Source organism: Tinamus guttatus, unplaced genomic scaffold (genome assembly GCF_059628265.1).
Source record: "Tinamus guttatus ecotype Peru unplaced genomic scaffold, ASM5962826v1 Tinamus_guttatus_pri_ptg000812l, whole genome shotgun sequence".
Taxonomy (NCBI): domain Eukaryota; kingdom Metazoa; phylum Chordata; class Aves; order Tinamiformes; family Tinamidae; genus Tinamus; species Tinamus guttatus.
In genome coordinates this window covers 183,996-202,370 of record NW_028289346.1, presented here as the reverse complement: position 1 = coordinate 202,370, position 18,375 = coordinate 183,996, and the positions used below count along the sequence as shown (strand labels likewise).

Here is an 18,375-nt window from a genome sequence, read left to right as displayed (position 1 = left end):
TCCCATTTATGTCTACACATAAACTTTAAGCATATGTGTGCTTTGCTAGATCAGGGATTTATTACCTGTTCAGTTCAATTTCTGCACAAACCAAATGAGTGTTATTTCTACCCTCCTTTGTCAGGATTTGTGAAATTTAATATTTGTGTTGTGCCCTGAAAAAAAAAAAAAAAAAAAAAAAGGTGTTTTATATGCTCATGAACTTTACAGCCCTTGAATCGAATATTTTACAGGCTTGTAGGCTAGATTGAAAATGCTGAGCGCAGGGATGCTGGAAACTTGAGTGGTTATCTGAGAACGGAACATTATGTTTCTGCAAAACCTTTACACCCGTGGTGCCCCGTGGCGGACGGCAGCCCACTGGGCTCATGGCGGCCGAGGGCGCCACGCGTGACTTCACGCGGGATCTGGCGCGAGGCTGCCCCGAGCCCGGGACGCTGCCATTGGCCGCCGGGCAGGGCCGAGTGGCTGCTGGAGGCGGAGCCGCCGCCGCGGCGCGGGAAGATTTCGAGGAGAGGCACTCGTTACGGCCAATCCGAAGAGAATCCGGAGCGGGCGGACCTTAAAAGGAAATGTGTAACCGCCCACCCCCTTGCTGGTATATAAACCCTGCGTGCAGCACCAGGGGGGTCCTTGTGCAAGATTCCCCCTTTGAGGGGGAGCTGGGGACCCCAGCTAGCTGGTAATAAAGCTGGATCCTGCAATTATGGGCCTCTGCTCTTCTCTCACTTGCGGGTTGGGACCTGGACTTAACAGTATGAAAATGAGGATTGTGCTTCATTCATAGAAATGAATGGGTATGACATAGGCTGTATTTATAAACATGTTTGTGGGATTCTAGCTGAGTTTACATGGCTGAAGAGAGACAAGAAGTATTTTATTTTTAAAATTTCTCATACTGCATGGTATAAAACCATGGCGGATGCAGTGAGTAATAAATGGAGATGTTCAGGTAAAGGAACCATTTCCACATGGATCCATGGAAGAGGAATTGCAGCATTTAAAGCAGGTACTTGATGGCAAAGAGGATCTTGAGAAGCAGCATCGAGACAGTATTAAACAACTGAATAGTGTTGTAGAGCGACAAGAAAAGGATCTTAATAAGCTCCAGGCAGAGGTGGAAGATCTTGAAGAAAGGAACAGAAGTGTCCAGGCAGCACTTAACAGTGCTTACAAGGAACTTGCAGATCTTCATAAAGCTAATGCCACAAAGGACAGTGAGGCACAAGAGGCAGCCCTAAGTCGGGAAATGAAGGCAAAGGAAGAACTTGGTTTAGCTTTGGAGAAGGCCCAGGATGAGGCACGGCAGCAACAAGAAGCTTTGGCGATTCAGGTGGCAGACCTGCGGCTAGCGCTGCAACGTGCAGAACAACAGGCAGCAAGAAGAGAGGACTACTTACGGCAGGAAATCAGTGAACTACAACAGAGACTGCAAGAAGAGGAGAGTCGGAACCAAGAACCGAGTCAAAATGTTACATCTGCTACACGGCCACTGCCGAGGGTCACTCTCGCACCAAGTGCCAGGGCCCTCCCCACAAGCCAGAGCAAACAACACCTTTATGGGAAGTGAAGTCAACTCTGCTCTGCTGTTGTCTGTAGCAGGGCTTTATACCGGTGCAGGTGGGCATGCGCTGAGGAGCAGCACTCATTGGCTACAGGCTCCCAGCTGATTGGTTCTCCTCCAGGTGTTCGGTTGCTAGGCGTCAGTCCAGTTCCCCACAAACTCCACTTTCCTATATATTCTTACTAAGGCCCCAACATCTCCCCCTCTTTTTTCCAAAAAACAAAAATTAGCAATAAACATTGCAACATTTACAAAAAACAAGTTAACATAGCTGTAAACCTCAGCATTTCCCCTCTTTTTACAAAAAACAAAAATTGGCAATACCATGCATCAAAATATTATGAACAAAAACAAAGTAACTTAGTTGCAAGCACAAATATAATCATTCTGGTCACGCTTATGATAGTGTTTCATTTTTAAATTCCCAAGACAAAAGAAAATGGTCCCAAAGGAATACACAATTTCATTTTGCTTACAACCACAGAAATTCTTCTTGGAAAGGTAATTGTGCTCTTCATTTCAGCAACAGGAGAAGGAAAAAAATCTTGCCCTTTGGAGCTGGGGAGGATGGGGGTCCAAGTTAGTATGGTCAGACTGGATATGCTATCATTTTTAGTTTTCAACCGCTGGAAAGTTCTTCCAGTCACGGAGTCCGCTGCTCTTTTCAGTTCCACATCTTGAGGAAGCTGTCCCACGATCCTGTTGCCACTGCCATTCCATCATCAGTCACACCTAAGCAACTGACAGTTATCATGACCGGCAAGGACACCTGCTCTATCAGCTTTCAGTGTATCCCAGACATTGCAGTTGAAGTCATCATAACCAGCTAGGAAGAGACATAGCTGTTCCAGATAATAAGCTTGCCATCCTGGGAGGCACTGACTAGAAGCCTGGAATCAGTCCCCCAGTGCATTGCGTAGATTTTAGCCAAGTGTCCCCGGAGTGTTCTTCTAGTACACATTTGAATTCTCCCCACGGGGTCAATGTTGGCTGTGATCTGAGCCAAGGTGGCATTAGCACATGCTTTCCTAGCATCCCTGATTTGGTTTTTCAGTTGCTCGGCCTCCTGGCGTACCTGGTCAAGCTCACTCATTTTCCCATGCTAAAGTTGCACTTCACTGCCACCTCTGAGAGGACCACAAATCTGCTCTTCCGTCCGCTGCTCATTACTCTGTCCGGTTCGTCCGCCCACCCTGGCCTGCTCCGGCGACACTGCAGCTTGGGGGGCGGGAGAAGGAGAAGAGGGTGGCAGTTGGGGGGGGGGGGCGGGTCGCTGGCTCTTCTAATATGTGCACGTCAGTCTCTAATCACTGTGGATTTTGCCACAGAGAGGTTGACTCCTGTGCTTCCTCGGGTTGCGGCGGAGAGTTCATGGAGGCAGCCATCGTCTGGGGATACTTGTTCGCCGCGTCCCTCACAACGCGGCGGCTCCCGTTTCCCTGTATCGGCATGCCGTTCTTGCGGAACCGTGATCGGCACTCCGCTGCCTTATGCCCGAACCTCTGGCATCTGGCACAGGTCCCATTGAATCCTCTCGGGCCCATATCCTCCATCCTGAATCTGTTAGGACACTTCCTCCTCATGTGTCCTAATCGACCACATAGGAAACATGTCCCATGGAATCTCTTGTCTTCCTTTCTAGACATTCTTTCTCCTTTAATTGCTGCGGCCAAAGCCGCACCATGTATTTTTGCTTTTTGTTCTTCCTCCATCAATGGCGCTCGGGCACAGGTCTCTATCATTTGGACAATTGAAGCTCCTGGTGGCAAAGTAGCTAACAGTTGCTTGCAAGTTTGGTTTGCGTTCTGAACTGCTAGATCCTTTGCCAATATTGCTTTCATTTCCGCAGGCACATTAGGTGCCATATCCAAGGCTTCCTTCAGTCGATCAACAAAGTTGAAAAAAAGACTCATTCGGCTTTTGTGTTATTTTTGTGTATGGTAACTGTGGCGTTCCTATTTGTGGTAGTGCAAGAAAAGTGGCTAGCGCTGCATTTTTTGATTGCTGTAGTATCCTGGGGTGGAGCGCTGCCTGGGCCTCGGTTGCCCGGTAACGCCCATTCCCCATTAGTTGATCAAGGGTGGCAACCCTTAATGGATCGTCCATACTGCGATTTAGATTCTCCAACTGTTTTTCCTCTAATCTTTCCTGCCATTTTGCTAACCAAAGCATGTAAGCGGTAGAGGAAAGCAGGAGCTCCATTATCGCTCTGCTATCCGCAGGTACCATATGGGAATATTTAAACAGGGCGGAGACCTGATTTCTCACCAACTTATTGTCGTGCCCATACTGCATTACTGTTTTTTGTATGCCTTGAACAGATTTCCAATCGAGAGGTTCCCACCTGGGGCCCTGGGCTCCCGTTACTACAGGAGCTGCTAGTGGTGTTAATACAAATTCTCCTTGTAACTGAGCATTCTCTATGAGCCCTTTATACCGTGCTCCCGCATTAAATGTTGGATTAACAGGTGGCATTTCCTCATCATTACTTCCACCTGCAGTGGAAGTGGCTGGGAGCTCCAGCAACAATCCTTCTTCAGCTGGGTCACTTCCTCCAGCTGCTTTCTTTTGAATCTTAGGAGCATCTTTTCGTGCCTCCCACTGCTCCAATTGTTTGTCTACATTTTCCAACCCTTCCACTATAGCCCTATGGGCAGCCTTATAGGCTGCCTTCACATCTCTGGCCTTGGACCCACCGTCTAGTCGCCCGCATTTGTTCTAATAATTCTGTCATTCTCTCTGCCTGTCCCCGAAGTTCTTGTCGCATTTTTTGAACCACAGCATTATCATCATCCGATCCATCTGGGATCGGTACTTTAACTGGGTCCACTTCCATTTCGGGCACTGTGGGGGTTGGTCGCTTTTCCCCTTCCCATTCGGGCGCTGTGGGAGGTGGTCGCTTCTCCCATTCGGGTGCTGTGGGGGGTGGTCGCTCCTCCCCCTCCCACGTGGGGAGATACTCATCCACTCCCCCCCATACTTCTTGTTCGGCCAAAGTTACCGGACATGCCTGTTTAGGTGAGGTTACCTTTCTCTTATTATCTATTTTCTCACACTGATTTGGCTCAGTATTGTTAGTACATTCAGAGCTTTCAGACCCGTTTTCCTCTTCTTCTCCATGGAGCGCTTCCCAAAAGGCAATAGCAACTAACCGCTCAAACATAGGCCATATGAGACGGTATGTTTTTGTGAGGCGCCACGCTTCCTCCGAGCCTAATTGTACACCGTCCCATAGTTCTCTTCCTACTCGCTCCCACGATTCAAATTTATATGCTTGGGAAGCTTCTTCTATGATTTTTCTCTTCTTACAAAATAGTAATAAATCAGTTAGCTCGGTTTTCGAGACCTCAATCTTAGTTTTTTGAGCAAGCCTTACGAAGCGTTCAACAGTATCATGTTCCATTGCTGTTGCAGCAACTTCCACTCTAGATGCGCCAATTCCCATTCTGACTCACCAGGTCGTGGTCACAATCCGCTTTTCTCCAGTAAGATCCCTCACGTTCTCGCACGATCACGTCGGGGTCACCAGATGCCAAGGGTCACTCTCGCACCAAGTGCCAGGGCCCTCCCCCACAAGCCAGAGCAAACAACACCTTTATGGGAAGTGAAGTCAACTCTGCTCTGCTGTTGTCTGTAGCAGGGCTTTATACCGGTGCAGGTGGGCATGCGCTGAGGAGCAGCACTCATTGGCTACAGGCTCCCAGCTGATTGGTTCTCCTCCAGGTGTTCGGTTGCTAGGCGTCAGTCCAGTTCCCCACAAACTCCACTTTCCTATATATTCTTACTAAGGCCCCAACAGGCCACTGATCCGGCAGATGGAAAATTTGCAAGCCACGCTGGGAGCGCAAACCCCCTCGTGGGAAAAATTGGAAAAGAATCTTTCCGACAGACTTGGTGAATCTCAAGCCCTTTTGGCAGCAGCTGCCGAAGGAGAACAGGCTGCAACAGAAGAACTTCTTTCTACTAAAGTTCAGATGTCTTCTACTGAATCCCAGAATAGTCTTTTAAGGCAAGAAAATGCTCGTCTCCAGGCTCAACTAGAAGGGGAGAGAAACAGACTGAAGAAAATGGAAAATGAGAACAGTAGATACAAGGTTGAACTGGAGGCTCTCAAAGATGAGTATGCAAAAACCCTTGAGGAGGCAAGAGGGGAAAAGGAATGGTGTAACGGAAATGTTACCCACAGTACGGGAACTATCCTGCCTAGGAAGCTTCCCATCAGGTGGTTTTTGATATGTGGGAACCGAGCTTGGGCTGGCATTCCGTCCCAGCCTATGGGTGGGCCTTGCACATTTGGTCGCCTTAGTATGATTTGGCCACACGGCCCTCCGGAGAACAGCTAGACCCTGTTAAGGCGATCAAAAAGAGCAGCGAACTCTCTTAGCTCAGAATGTGAGGATAGCGTTGATCTCTGGAGCACTTGGGAGGTTGTAGCAGCGTCCTTCTTCGTCCCCGGGGTATCAGCCGCGCGGGCACACCGAAATATTGAGCGCCTTGCCTGCTAGGCCTTGAAACAAGCGAATGCGACCAGTACTGTGCTTAGTGAATTGTCGTATGACTTGTCTCAGGTACAACATGCTGAGCTGCAAAACCGTGCCGCTATTGATTTCCTGCTTCTTGCTCACGGACATGGGTGTCAGGACTTCGACGGAATGTGCTGCATGGACCTGCAAGATCACTCGGCAGCCATACACCGACAACTCCACGACTTGACCAAACATACGGAGAAAGTAACAAAAGATGTTGTTTTTTTCGGACTCAATGGGTTAACTGACTTGTTTGGGATCGGGGGATAGATAAAATCGTTGGTGAAATCGCTGTTAATGTTGTTACTATGGGGACTGTTGCTTGTAGTTGTCTTAATGATTGCTTGGACCTGTTTGCGCGCTTTAATGTCACGTTTGTTAACTGCTTTTTCATGCAATCCGAATCTGACACCTCAAGGCTGGCTTGCTTCCCGGGGTCACCTAATCTAAAGAAAAAGGGAGAATTATAGAGGAATGGTTAGAGAGTCGCGGACATGGCTGCCCAGCAGGCCTGCTCAATCCGGGCTTTCAGGTTTTAGTGAAAGAACAAAGGGACTGCTAAATAGGAGATAAGGAAGTAGGCCAAGGTCAGAGGGAATAAAAGAGCTGTTGAACTAAAAGGATGAGCTAAACAAGTAAGGGGGGCTGTAAGGGTCTTAGTTAGATCATTGTCTACCAATTAGGAGCCTGTGTAGTTACATCACTAACTGCTAGAATCATATAAATGTACTGCATGTAAGCTAATAAACGAAGTCAGTTCCAGCTTCTATGAAGTTGCTGTCTGGCATTCCTGACCTGCTCCAAGCTGCAACAAGCACTTATTAAAAAAAGCTCGGTGATACTCCATACTATGTCTGACACCGCTGAAAGCCAAATCCTTGAATAGCTACTCAATTTTGTAATTGCCTAAGGGGATCATTAGCCAGTGAAATTAATTTTAATGGAACTAATTTGAATGAGAAAGTCAATCTTGGTGCCTTCTCTGTGTAATGGTATCTGTTACCAAGACTGGAAAAGGAAAATGATTCACATGCAAGAGCAATTGTAGCTGTCAGGCTCTGCCTTTATTTAAGCATCTTAATATATATATAAAATCAGAGGATTTTTAGATATGATGGGCACTCACAGCTTCTCTCAAGTCAGCCATCCTGACTGATGTAAACCCTTCTATTTTTGTTACAGAGTCCTAACTTTATATGCAAAAAATGTGAAAGCATTTGCTATAAATATAAATTAAAATGCTTTCAAACTTCTGGTAGACATGCATGTTTAGTGATAGTGAAGACACCACAGATTTATTCTGAGTCAGAAAAATATAAAAATAAACCATTAAAAAGTCAGAAATAAAATATTTGTATTGAGATTGGCAAATTTCTCTCTTATCCTTGGTTTTAAAGGGTTGGGAGGGTTCCAAATGTTTTGGGAGGACTACAGATGTAGCACTTAGAGCCACTTTTGACAAAACTTTTTTGCCTAAAACTTAAGATTAGGTTTGGGCTTGTGTTCTAGGATGAGTAACCTTTATCTGTTCTCTGGGCAAGAGGGAGGAATAGAATTAGGAACAACCCTAACACTGTCATAAACTCCAGTATATTTTCAGTATATATTTTGCAAACGTTCTACAGCTTCGGGAAGACAAACACAGTAGCAATAGAAGTGAAGACTGCAATGTCTCTTTTTTGAGGACCCACTTCAAGTGGGTGGTTTTGTGGGGTGCATGCAAAGCTGGTGAAAGTGGTTCTTACCTTATTCCCATTTCCCTGTAGGCCCAGTGCTTCCCAGACAGTTACTTTTTGCCAAAGTGCATTTCTGCATTTTCTTTCAGATGGACTCTTAGAAGCACAAGCTGCATGTGGGAGTGGTAACTAATATAATCTCCCTGTGAGCTGCACAGGGGACTGTGCAGGGCGGTGCAGCCCAGCAGAATGGGGAAGGCAGCTCCCGGGCAGAGCAAGCACCAGGCCTGGGCCCTGCAGGACGGGTAGACCTCCTGCCTGCCTTCTGCCTCGCAGCCGTGTGGTCTTTAAAGCCATGTGGGACAAGTGATTTTCTAGTGTGTAAGAAACTGGGAAATTTCATATAGAATTTCTGAAACATTTCTCGTGGTTCTTGCAGGCAAGGGCTCATTTTGAGCTCTGTCTGCAGCAAACGGGAGGCCGAGTTGCTTCGGGGGCTCTGCAGCAAGGAGGAGTGAGGCCAAGCAATGCTGACTGCTCCCGGACAGACAGACAGGTCCCGCTCTGGGCTCTTGGCCAAGCCTGGTGGATTATTCCAGTCCCAGTGGCCAGGGGCAGCCCACTTAGCTGGTTTTTGTGGCAACTTTTCCAGCAACTTCTTTTATCCAGAAGTACTGAGCTGCTGAGGACTGGAGCGGCCTGGTCCTAGCTGGGCGCTAGGCAGCCCGGACCTGCCTGTGCACCCGCTGGCAACGAGGACGAGGGGCGGCCCCAGCCCACCCTGCTCCCATCCAGTCCCATCCCGTCCCTCCCTTGGCTGCTCCCTCTTCCCGGGGACAGCATCAGGAGCAGCCTGGCTGCCACCCACCCTGGCAGCAACAGCCTTCGGGCAGAAAAACAAAGAGAAAAATGCACAATTGCTCGCCAGTGCTACAGCCAGCGTGACTGTGTTAATTCCCTGGTGCAGTTGTGTTATAGCCACAGCTAATTCTGCATTGTTTCGTTTCCCTGGGGATCAGCTGCAGATATTTTGCATTTAAATATCCGAGAAGTTTAAATGTAATTGGAAATTGATGTGTGGGATACGTGGATACTTTAAACAAATATACTTTGAAAACTTTGTTACAAACAGGTCTGCTTGAGAAGCGAAGACCTTAACAGGTCAATCGCAGGGAATATTTTTCAGGAGTTAGAAAAAGGTTTTCTTGCCTTGGGTAGAAGCAGTACAACCCCCCCAAAATGTCAAGGGGTAACTGTGGCAGCATCATCAACTTCTGGCAAAATAACACTGAAGGCAAGAAAATTTTCGCTTTGTATCAAAAGGAGATAATGGGATATAACTTTTAAATTTACTGCATTATCAAAATATGCCTCACATTTTTCATTTGGAAATCAACTACTTATGTTTTTTGCTTTAGTAACTCCTGGGTTTTAAACTACTGTTGAAATTATTGTGTTGTTTAGATTGTAGTGAACTTCCCTAATCCCTACAAAGTCCATATAGCCTTTTAGTGCCAGCAAAAGTTAGCGCAGGGATAGGAAGTCATTTCCTTTTTCAAAGCATTCAGTCTTTGCTAATTCCATGCTTTACAGTTGCAAATGTACTTTTAAAAGTACTGCGGCTTCTGAGAAGCACCGTGAAAAATATTAATTATAAATAATATATATAATATATATTATATATATAATATATAATATATATATATAATATACAATATATATATATAATATATAATATATAATATATAATATTATTATATAAGTTTCTGTAGTTATGCTTTAAGGGTTTTTTTTGCTTCATTCAATAAGAATGCAAATCTCTCCCCCCTTTTTAATGAAAAAAGCCTATTATATTCAATAAATCATATTTCAGTGAAATACTATTGTTTATGTGTGCCACTCCCCTCTAATGAATAGAAGTGGAATTGCTCCATCTCACGCCATGCCGTGGACTCCCATCTGCAGTCAGATTATGGACATTTTCTTTAACTTTCCCTGACAAGGAATTATCTCTTTTTTGGAGTTGAACAGTGTGAGCTTTTTCCCCCTGCTGTTTTTATTAAGGACAAAATAATGCTTCAGGGCCATCAGATCTGGCAATCAGATCTTCACTATGAACTATACCAAGTTTTCTAAACTCACTCCTTTCACGCATAATGCCCATGTAAATATAGAATTTAAACGTGAAGTAAAAAATGCTGTCAGACTTTGAATAATGCATTTGTTCAGTAATTTTAACCATTCCATAAGAACCTTTAAGTTATTGGTTTAGTTGTAGTTAGGTGTGCAAGCCAAGATGTAAATCCATGTAGTTTCACACATTTTTTTGTTGAACAGGGGAATGAATATTCTAATATGAATTACAGGAAGAAAGGATAGGTACATGATACATGTTCTGAGATGTGGCAGCTGAGCACATGCCAGGTGTGAGATTTCTGTGGCCAAAGGCCACATGTAGCAGTCATTCTAGCCTCTCCTTGGAGAGAAATATGGGCATCATCCCTTAACGTACACATCTCAACCAGGCCCAATAGCTCATGCTCAAAAACTGCCCGTTTCTATTGTCTGCGAGGTCACATGTTCTTAAAGGATGGCACAGAAATATAATAAAGCTCTAGTTTTATACATGCTACATGAGTTTGTTAGAGGGAGTCATAAATTGATTTTAAACTAGAAAAGCATGAATTACGAAGAGTGGAGTGGGGATTAGGAAAGGAAGGGGCAGAGGTTTCCACCAGTGACCACACTGAGTCACAGTGTGCAGTGTCTCATCCAAGTCATTCCTAGTATCTATGTTATGAATCTGACAAAAAGACCGTGCCTTAAAGTTAAGAAAAAAAGAAAAACAACAGATGTACATATCTTTAAAACCATCTGGTACAATGACATTTTAGTTGAGTCACTGCATACTCTCTGTGACCTAGGCACTGTCCCTTGCCCCTAGTGTCTTACTCATTTCTCATGCTGATGACTGAATGACTACAAGTCCATATAGTACCGGGAGTCTATATGCTAATAACAGAATGCTTAAATGTGGATATATTAGATTGTGTCTTGCTTGAAAGATATTTATTTTCTGGTTCTCTTTGATAAGCACATAGCACACATTCAGATTTAATTATTGATAAATATTGATAAATTATTACAAAACATCCAAATTTTTCATTCTGATGCAAGCATGTAGGAGATAACAAGGTTTTAAGTAACAGCCAGCATGAATTTGTGAGAAGCAAATCATGTCAATTATTTAATGTCCTTACTAGGTTAAGGAGGTAGGTTAGGCACTATTATTTCTAATCTAGTCTATCACTATAGATTTTGCAGAAATGCTCTTGCATGCATTGAGTCAGCAATGCCATGCTGTTAGAGGGGAAAGGAGCATAAGAGAGGGGAAACAGGCAGTAATATCCTGTGTAAGGCAAGTAATAATCCTTCCACTTTACCCAGCCCTGGTAAGGCTTCAGTTGGGTCTTGTGTTCCACCTTAGTTGAGATAGTTCATATGTGACATGGAACTTTCTGGAGGGATTCCAGAGAGGACAAGGGCGCTATGATATTTAGAAGATATGTCTGCAAGGAAAGAGAGAAATACTTGTTTAGTTTCAGGGAGAAAAAAAGATATGGTGAGACTTTAAGTCTCTGAATATGTAAGAGTGATTCAAAGAAGAAAGGAACATTATTTCCCAGTCCCCTGAGTATATGCTTAAATGCAGAGAGGGGCATCAGGCTTGACATAGGGAAGCATTTCTGGCGTGTTCTGACATGAAATGTTTTTCTTGTCCAGGGAGTGTAAATAGGACATTGAATAAGAAGGTTGTGGAGTCTCCTCTGCAACAAGGTTTTAAAACACATTAGACCTTAGGCAAATACTTATCAGGTGGCACAGGTACAACTGATGTGTCTGTGAAACAGGAAGGAAGATCTGAGGATCATCTCTGTTCCATGATTTAAAAAATAGGTATTACTATATGATTGAAAAAAAAAAAGTTAGGATAGGAATTTGGAAGAGAGAAAAGGTATTTGCTAAAGAATGAAGACTGGCACAGCACATGCAAGAGCCTTTGCAAAACCTGTACAAACTGGGAGTTGAAACTGAGAGCCGCTTTGGATGCAATTCCAACACTCTGGAACCTGTAATGGGAACAAGGATCTAAATTTGCATCCATCAAAATTAAAGGCTGCATTATTGCTAGCTTCTGAGGGTGTAATAGGTGGCTCCATATCTGAGATGAGAGGAAGAGAAAGTGTAATTTCCTAGTGTACTGCTTAATGAGGTCTGAAAATCAAAATGTTCTTCTTATTATTTAGTCCCCTAAAGCATATCTGGTATCCTTACGGAAAACCATAAAATTGAATGTGTTGTTTGTATAGGCTAAAGGCACTGGATGAAAGGCAATATCTTCTTTTTTCACTACCAAAAAAAAAAGTGTAAAAGAAATATGAGACAATCCTGAGGCCTCTAGTTAGGCAAAACTCACACTGGGAATGTGGACCCTAACCTTTTTTATTATTGTTATTTATAGAGAATGCTATACACCATTGCAACTCCTTAGTGTCTTTAAACTGTAACAAGGGGGTAAAGTCTTGATTTTGTTTGCAGCGCACTTTGAGAACTATGGCTGAAAAGTGGAACTACAGAACTCTCATTAAAAATTATCTTTTCTCTTTTCCAGAGAGATCGGTGCTTGCCCAGCCAACATTTATCTTTGAGAAGAAGAACCATGCTTTGAAGGTAAAATCTTAAGCTTTTGTTTTGCATAATTGATAGAAAATGCTAAGAAATGAAGATTTTATAGATGGTGATCCTAGTGGCAGTGGAAGACTTCTGCCTAGGTTAAGACTTGTGATAACTGAACTCAAAATAGAATAAGCAAAAGTAGGGACAAGACTTCTTTATATATATATATATATATATATATACATATATATGTATATATATGTTGGATTGACAAACTTTGTGTCCTGCTCTAGAAAATGGCAGATCTATTCTCCTTGACCCTTCCACCCTTCTGTTTTCTTTCAGCAGCCTGCAGAAGACCCAGTTTGCAAAGCTAGAAATGGTAATAATCACATCATTGAAATAGCATAATAATACACTGGGTTATTCATAGATTTGACCATTGCCTGCGAGAACAGTGTTTAAACCCTCACCTTGTATGAGCCAGTACAAATCCCTGTTAACAGCCTCTCACTGCTTGGGTTGTAAGGCCTCCTAGTATGGTATCCCAGTATGTATAGTATCCCAGTATGGCTCTGTCTTTCCTCCAGAATCTTTCTCCCATCTTACCTCTCAAATTTGTCAGAGCGCCGAACTCCAGAACTTCTGGAAAATACACAGGAATATTAATTAGCTGTATTAGTTCCTATCTGCCCTTTTCTATTCACATAGGCCCCATTGCTCTGTAACTTCTCATTCTTAATGCATTCTGAGCCTGTGGGCGCTGAACTGATTCCAAGTACTGGTTCGAGATCCCCTGACATTGATAGAAATAAAGAAGACTCACTAGGGCTTTGTACCAGATCTTGACTCTTTCACTTTTAGATTCTGCCTTAAAGCTATTATTATTATAAATTGTTCCTAGAATTTATTGTCTTCAAGTTTTAAATCTATATCATACCATTGTGCTGACATCTGCTACCAACTGTTTCTACAGAACAATATATTTACTTTTCTTTAGATCTCATCAGTTGCTCCAGAAAACGGGCAAGATCGTCATCTTTTACTTTCCAGAAGTCTGACTCACAGTCCAACACAGGTGTGCTGTTCAGCTCCACTCACCTTTCTGATTACTGCAGTTCTGTAATCTCATCTGGTAAAGAAGAGACAGTATTTTTGGATACATTTAGAAATGTACCTGCATATATTCCATATGGATTCCTGGAACTCAGACAAGGGAGGATGGGGGCTGGAAAGGAATGAGATTCCCCTGTTTGTGGAAGAGAACAGTCCTTCTTGGGGAATCCATGGAAATGTAAAGCAATTTTCAGAAAGGCTTCTACTTCCATCCGTCTGCCAGCTGACCTGGAAATCCCTTTAAAGGCAGTGTATTCCTTCCATAATATTTGGGGAAAATGTGCACAAGTCATTGAAGGCAGTAGGAATGATCGGAGGTTTATAGTATTAATTTAATGTGATGATGGGGCCAAAAAGTTACTTCACAGTTTAGGCCTTAATATATGTATACTGTGTTTTGCTTTATCCAGTCCTATGGCACACCTAAGCTAAAAGGATTTAAGACAGCCTAACTTTAGCTTACTCTGAAAATTACACTGAGGTCATGTATAAAAACCATAGGTACAGGATGGGGAGCATGCCTATACCAAAAAATAAAGCAGAGTTCAGGAGTGAGCTTGGGTGCTAAGCCTCTGGATTGTCCACAGTGTTGAGCTGTCAGCTCACTCCCTGGCTCTGTTTTGAACCTCTCCAATGACCATTTTCAAGACAGAATCGCTGTAATGTGGATAAGCCAGGCTGTGCTACATGGCCTCAGAGACCCCTCTGATTCAGCACTAGAGGCATAACCTGAAGGTCTTCCTCAAAAAGCTAGTAGGTAGTGGGAAATAAGCTGATTCTGCTCCCAAGGAAGGCATGGCATCAAATTGGCTAACCTCAAAAATTATTCTTTTTTTGCTATGAACAAAGGATAATTTCATTCTCTTTATCCTTTTAGATACAACAGTCTCTCAGAAAAGAGGAAGATCGTCTTCCTTTATCATCCTGCCTACCTTTCGCCCCTCCCAGACAGGTAATTAAAAGAAGAAAACAACAAGAATAAATATTTACATAGAAAATCACATGTTAGGGCAGGGTACCTTAATTTATTGATCCTAAAAAAATAACATGAGACCAGATAGCATTTCCATTTTCATGGCTTTTGCAAACTAGCAGCACCAGCAGCTCAAGTGGGATTTTGTGAGATTAAAGCATCTGTTAATATCCAAAAAATATTTTTTCTGACATAGCGAAAACAGCTGCAGTGCTTTCCATGCCTAAATCTCTTCAACTGTAAAGTGAGGACAAGATCTCAGAGATCTTGTTTGGATGAATTGTGGGATATTGCTGAAATACTACCAAAATGGCAATTGGTTACAGACATAGAGACAAATAATTTATTATTACTTATTGTTAAAGTTTAAATTCCTCATTCTTTAGTAAAGAAGAATAACATATTCATGACCTCAGCTCTTCTTCGAAGAAACACTGACATCAAAAGTACAAAAGAAGGTAACTTGTCATTGCAACATTATATTGACTCTTCTTCCACGAAGACCTTCTTAACAGATAAAGAACAGATAAAAATGACAACCCTCCTCCGTGCTCAGTGAATCCTTTAGGAGGTTCATAAATTACTTATTTGAGGACATAAGTATCCTGTAAGCTCTGTTCTGAGCCTGTGCTCTGACTGTTTATGGTTATATTAATTTCTGAGTAGAGCGATTATAAGTTTGAAAAGTCAAATTCCACATTTCTGATACATGACTGAATGAGGTTAAAATTCTTCTTCCAGAGAAGGCAATGAGGATTCCTTCTTGGCATCTGCAGGTTCAGGATTAAATTTGAAATATCAGCTAACAGATCTATCACAAAGCAGTGCCAGTTTGTTATACATGCACACACACATGTGTGTTTGTGTAAATATAATGTATATATGTAAGTATATGTATGTATTTGTATTACCTTTCTATTTTGTTGGGATACTATGGGTTGGTTTCAATGCAGAATTATGAATTTTAGAAGGAATTAGCATTTTTCAGAACATGTCGTAAGTAAACAATGGCAATAACTGTTATTTAAGCGTGCTCTGCAGCTTTTAGTTAAAGGGGCAAGGCACATAGGTATGAATTACATGTAAGGAAAAAGTCTTTGTTTAAATATTTTATTTTTGTTTGCAAGGATACTTGTCACCAAGTCAGTTGTGGAATGTCATTAGACCTGCCATTTTGCAGCCACCACAAGCCCTCCCATGTCCTGAAAATCCCATTGCATGCCTAGTGACTACGAAAGAAGCACATGTTCAGGTAAAAAGAAGAGTGGCTTTAATGGCTAATATGCATGTTTGAAGCTCAATAAAATTAAAAACAACACTGTTTTAAAGCAGTTATTTTGCTGCAGGACTTCAAAGGAATTTCCCATATGAGTTTCAGTAGAAACAATGAATTGGGGAATGAATGAAATGGGAAACAATGAATGAGGGAACTGTTGTACCACTGTCAACTGTGCTTGAAAAACCTGCTGCCCTTGCAGCCTGTTTTAACTTTCAGGCAATGATGTTTTGTGAGCAAATCAAGTTTGGGGGTCTTTTTTGACTTTGCTTTTTCAGAAAGTAACATTTTGGTGTGCTGACTTAAAGGATACTGTTTATGGCACTGGTTTAGTACACAGTGGGAAGAAGCTCCACCAACTTCCACAGAAATACACTTCAGTGACTTTGGATTTCTAGCAGACCTGTTTATTACAGAGAATATGTTTGGATTAATTAATTCATCTGCTTATATTATTCCTAGTTATCTGAAAACAGCTCTTATTCCTCAGCTGAGAATTCAGTAAGTTTGAAGACAGCAGCAAGTTCATCTATTGCCATGAATCTTTCTAGCCCTAAAACAACATGGTAAGATTTTAATGTATTTCTACACCACTTTGTCACTTGGCCAGAGGCCTGCCCTTTCTCTCTACATGTCTAACCTGCTGCTAAGCTCATGGTGTTTACTCCACACTGTGCTTCCTGGTATTTGTGTGTGGTGCCAGGGTTTGTGGGTACTGACATGAGTCCCATATGCCATAAGGAATAGACTGCTGCCAGTGATAATCTCTGTGGGACAGCTTGGCTCTTGTTAGCAAACCCAAGCAAGAAACTACTTTAGTTTGTCATCTCATGCAACCTTGCCAGCAAAAAATACTGCTTGGGTTTGAATGGTTGTCATGTTTCTGTCTCATCAGAGAAGTCTCTCTTGATTCCATAGCTGTACCAACCCATAAATACTTTGGCTGTAGAGAAACTCAGGAATTACGAAACTATGTGTTGGACACAGGTGGGATGAGGAGAGCCATACAGTACTGTTTGGAGGTCACAGTGCCCTACTTCTGTGTACATGTCAACATTTCTGGAGTAAACAACTAGTATAGTGTAATGGGGTCATATCTTTGTGCAGACATGGGTTGACCATGTCAACATGGCTTTTTTTTTTTTTTAACATGGCTTTTAGCATTTCTGAATGAGGAAGCTGACTTGTCTGGACAGGGAGCCAGAACTTCCCCTACACTCTGATACCTTTAAATATGAGCGAAAAAGCTCAGACTGGATACATCAAAGGATGTTGGATACAGCAGTACATCACTGCATTGTGGCACTGCGAACCTGCAGCGAGCAAGAATCAGAAGCTAATCAGATGATAGACACAGAATCAGAAATAACTTTTCATCCATTAAACTGTGATAGTGATGATGAAGAAGATGAAAATATAACTCAAGCAAGTAGCAGTGGATCTGGTAAGCTGAAATCCTCTTGGAAATGCTGTGGCCCTTTGATATATTTTTTTTCTTTTTTCTTTTAAGGAATGAAAATTTAACTTTTTTCATGCTGAATATAACTTTAATCAAAGATTCTATCATAGATAATCTGTTCAATGTAGATGAAGATAAGTCCTTTTAGCATTTTGGTTGACTATTTTCAACAGTGCAAGGTTCTGCTAGATCAAGTACCAACTCTATAGCACTGTAATGCTCTTGATAAAAGACTGAATGAGAGTTAAGAAATTTTACTATTGCCAAGCTAAACCTAAAGGCTTCTTTGGTACGATTCAGCAGAAATGACTGGAGGTGCTGAGATGGCAATTACTACCTGAATAAAAGAAAGTTGAGCCCACATCAGCTCAGTTATTAATGCCTTCTTGCATAATGTGCTCGCTAAAAAGATCGTATTTATTATTCAGTGGTTAACCTTGATTGCTGTTCAGCTGTAACAACTACTTCACTAGGAAATTTATGAGGCAAGATTTACATGCCACGTTTTTGATAGTTTACTTCAACGTAACTTTAATAGACGCTTCTCAAAGTAAAGAAAGCAACTAAAGGGGACACGCTCCTAACTTAATCCTGCTCTGTAAGATGTTAATACAGCCTACATCAAAGCTACAGTCTGATTTGCAGAAAGCAAGATATCCTGAAAGTTAAAGTTAAAAACTCTTCTATTTTCTTAGCAGAAGGCACGACAAGCTTGAGGTTGGATTCACCCACTTGTACAAAACTGTTAGTGGCGGAGCAGGAGCTGTCAATTACATTTTCCTTCCTCACAGAGAAACTAAGGCAGCACTTGATGCTTGCTGCATAAATTTCCCTCTTCAGCAGAGCAGCAAACTGTCTTTATATTCTGAACTCTTCAGCAGCTGTTCAACAAGAATCAAACCCTGTGCAAGTAACAGCTATGAGTGACTGTTTACTTAAGAAAACAAGCAAGCCTTTTTTTCTCCTTTTGGCAAAAATATTAGTTTACAGTGCTTGTTCCCATGATCAGTTGCTTAACTCCATTTCAGTAGCATTCCATTCTCTAAACAAAGCATGATGCCTTTATACAACATTTTCTCACAAATACTTTTATTTTCTGTTTAACAAA

General features: G+C 42.4%; 1 long non-coding RNA gene across 1 annotated transcript; it reads left to right on the top strand.

Annotated features, from left to right (window-relative positions):
- The first annotated feature begins 14,934 nt into the window (after positions 1-14,934).
- LOC148591450 (uncharacterized) lies at positions 14,935-16,358 on the top strand. Its single transcript, XR_015914073.1, has 3 exons — positions 14,935-14,990; positions 15,660-15,784; positions 16,271-16,358. It is a non-coding gene; the product is annotated as an uncharacterized LOC148591450 (long non-coding RNA).
- The last annotated feature ends 2,017 nt before the right edge of the window (positions 16,359-18,375 follow it).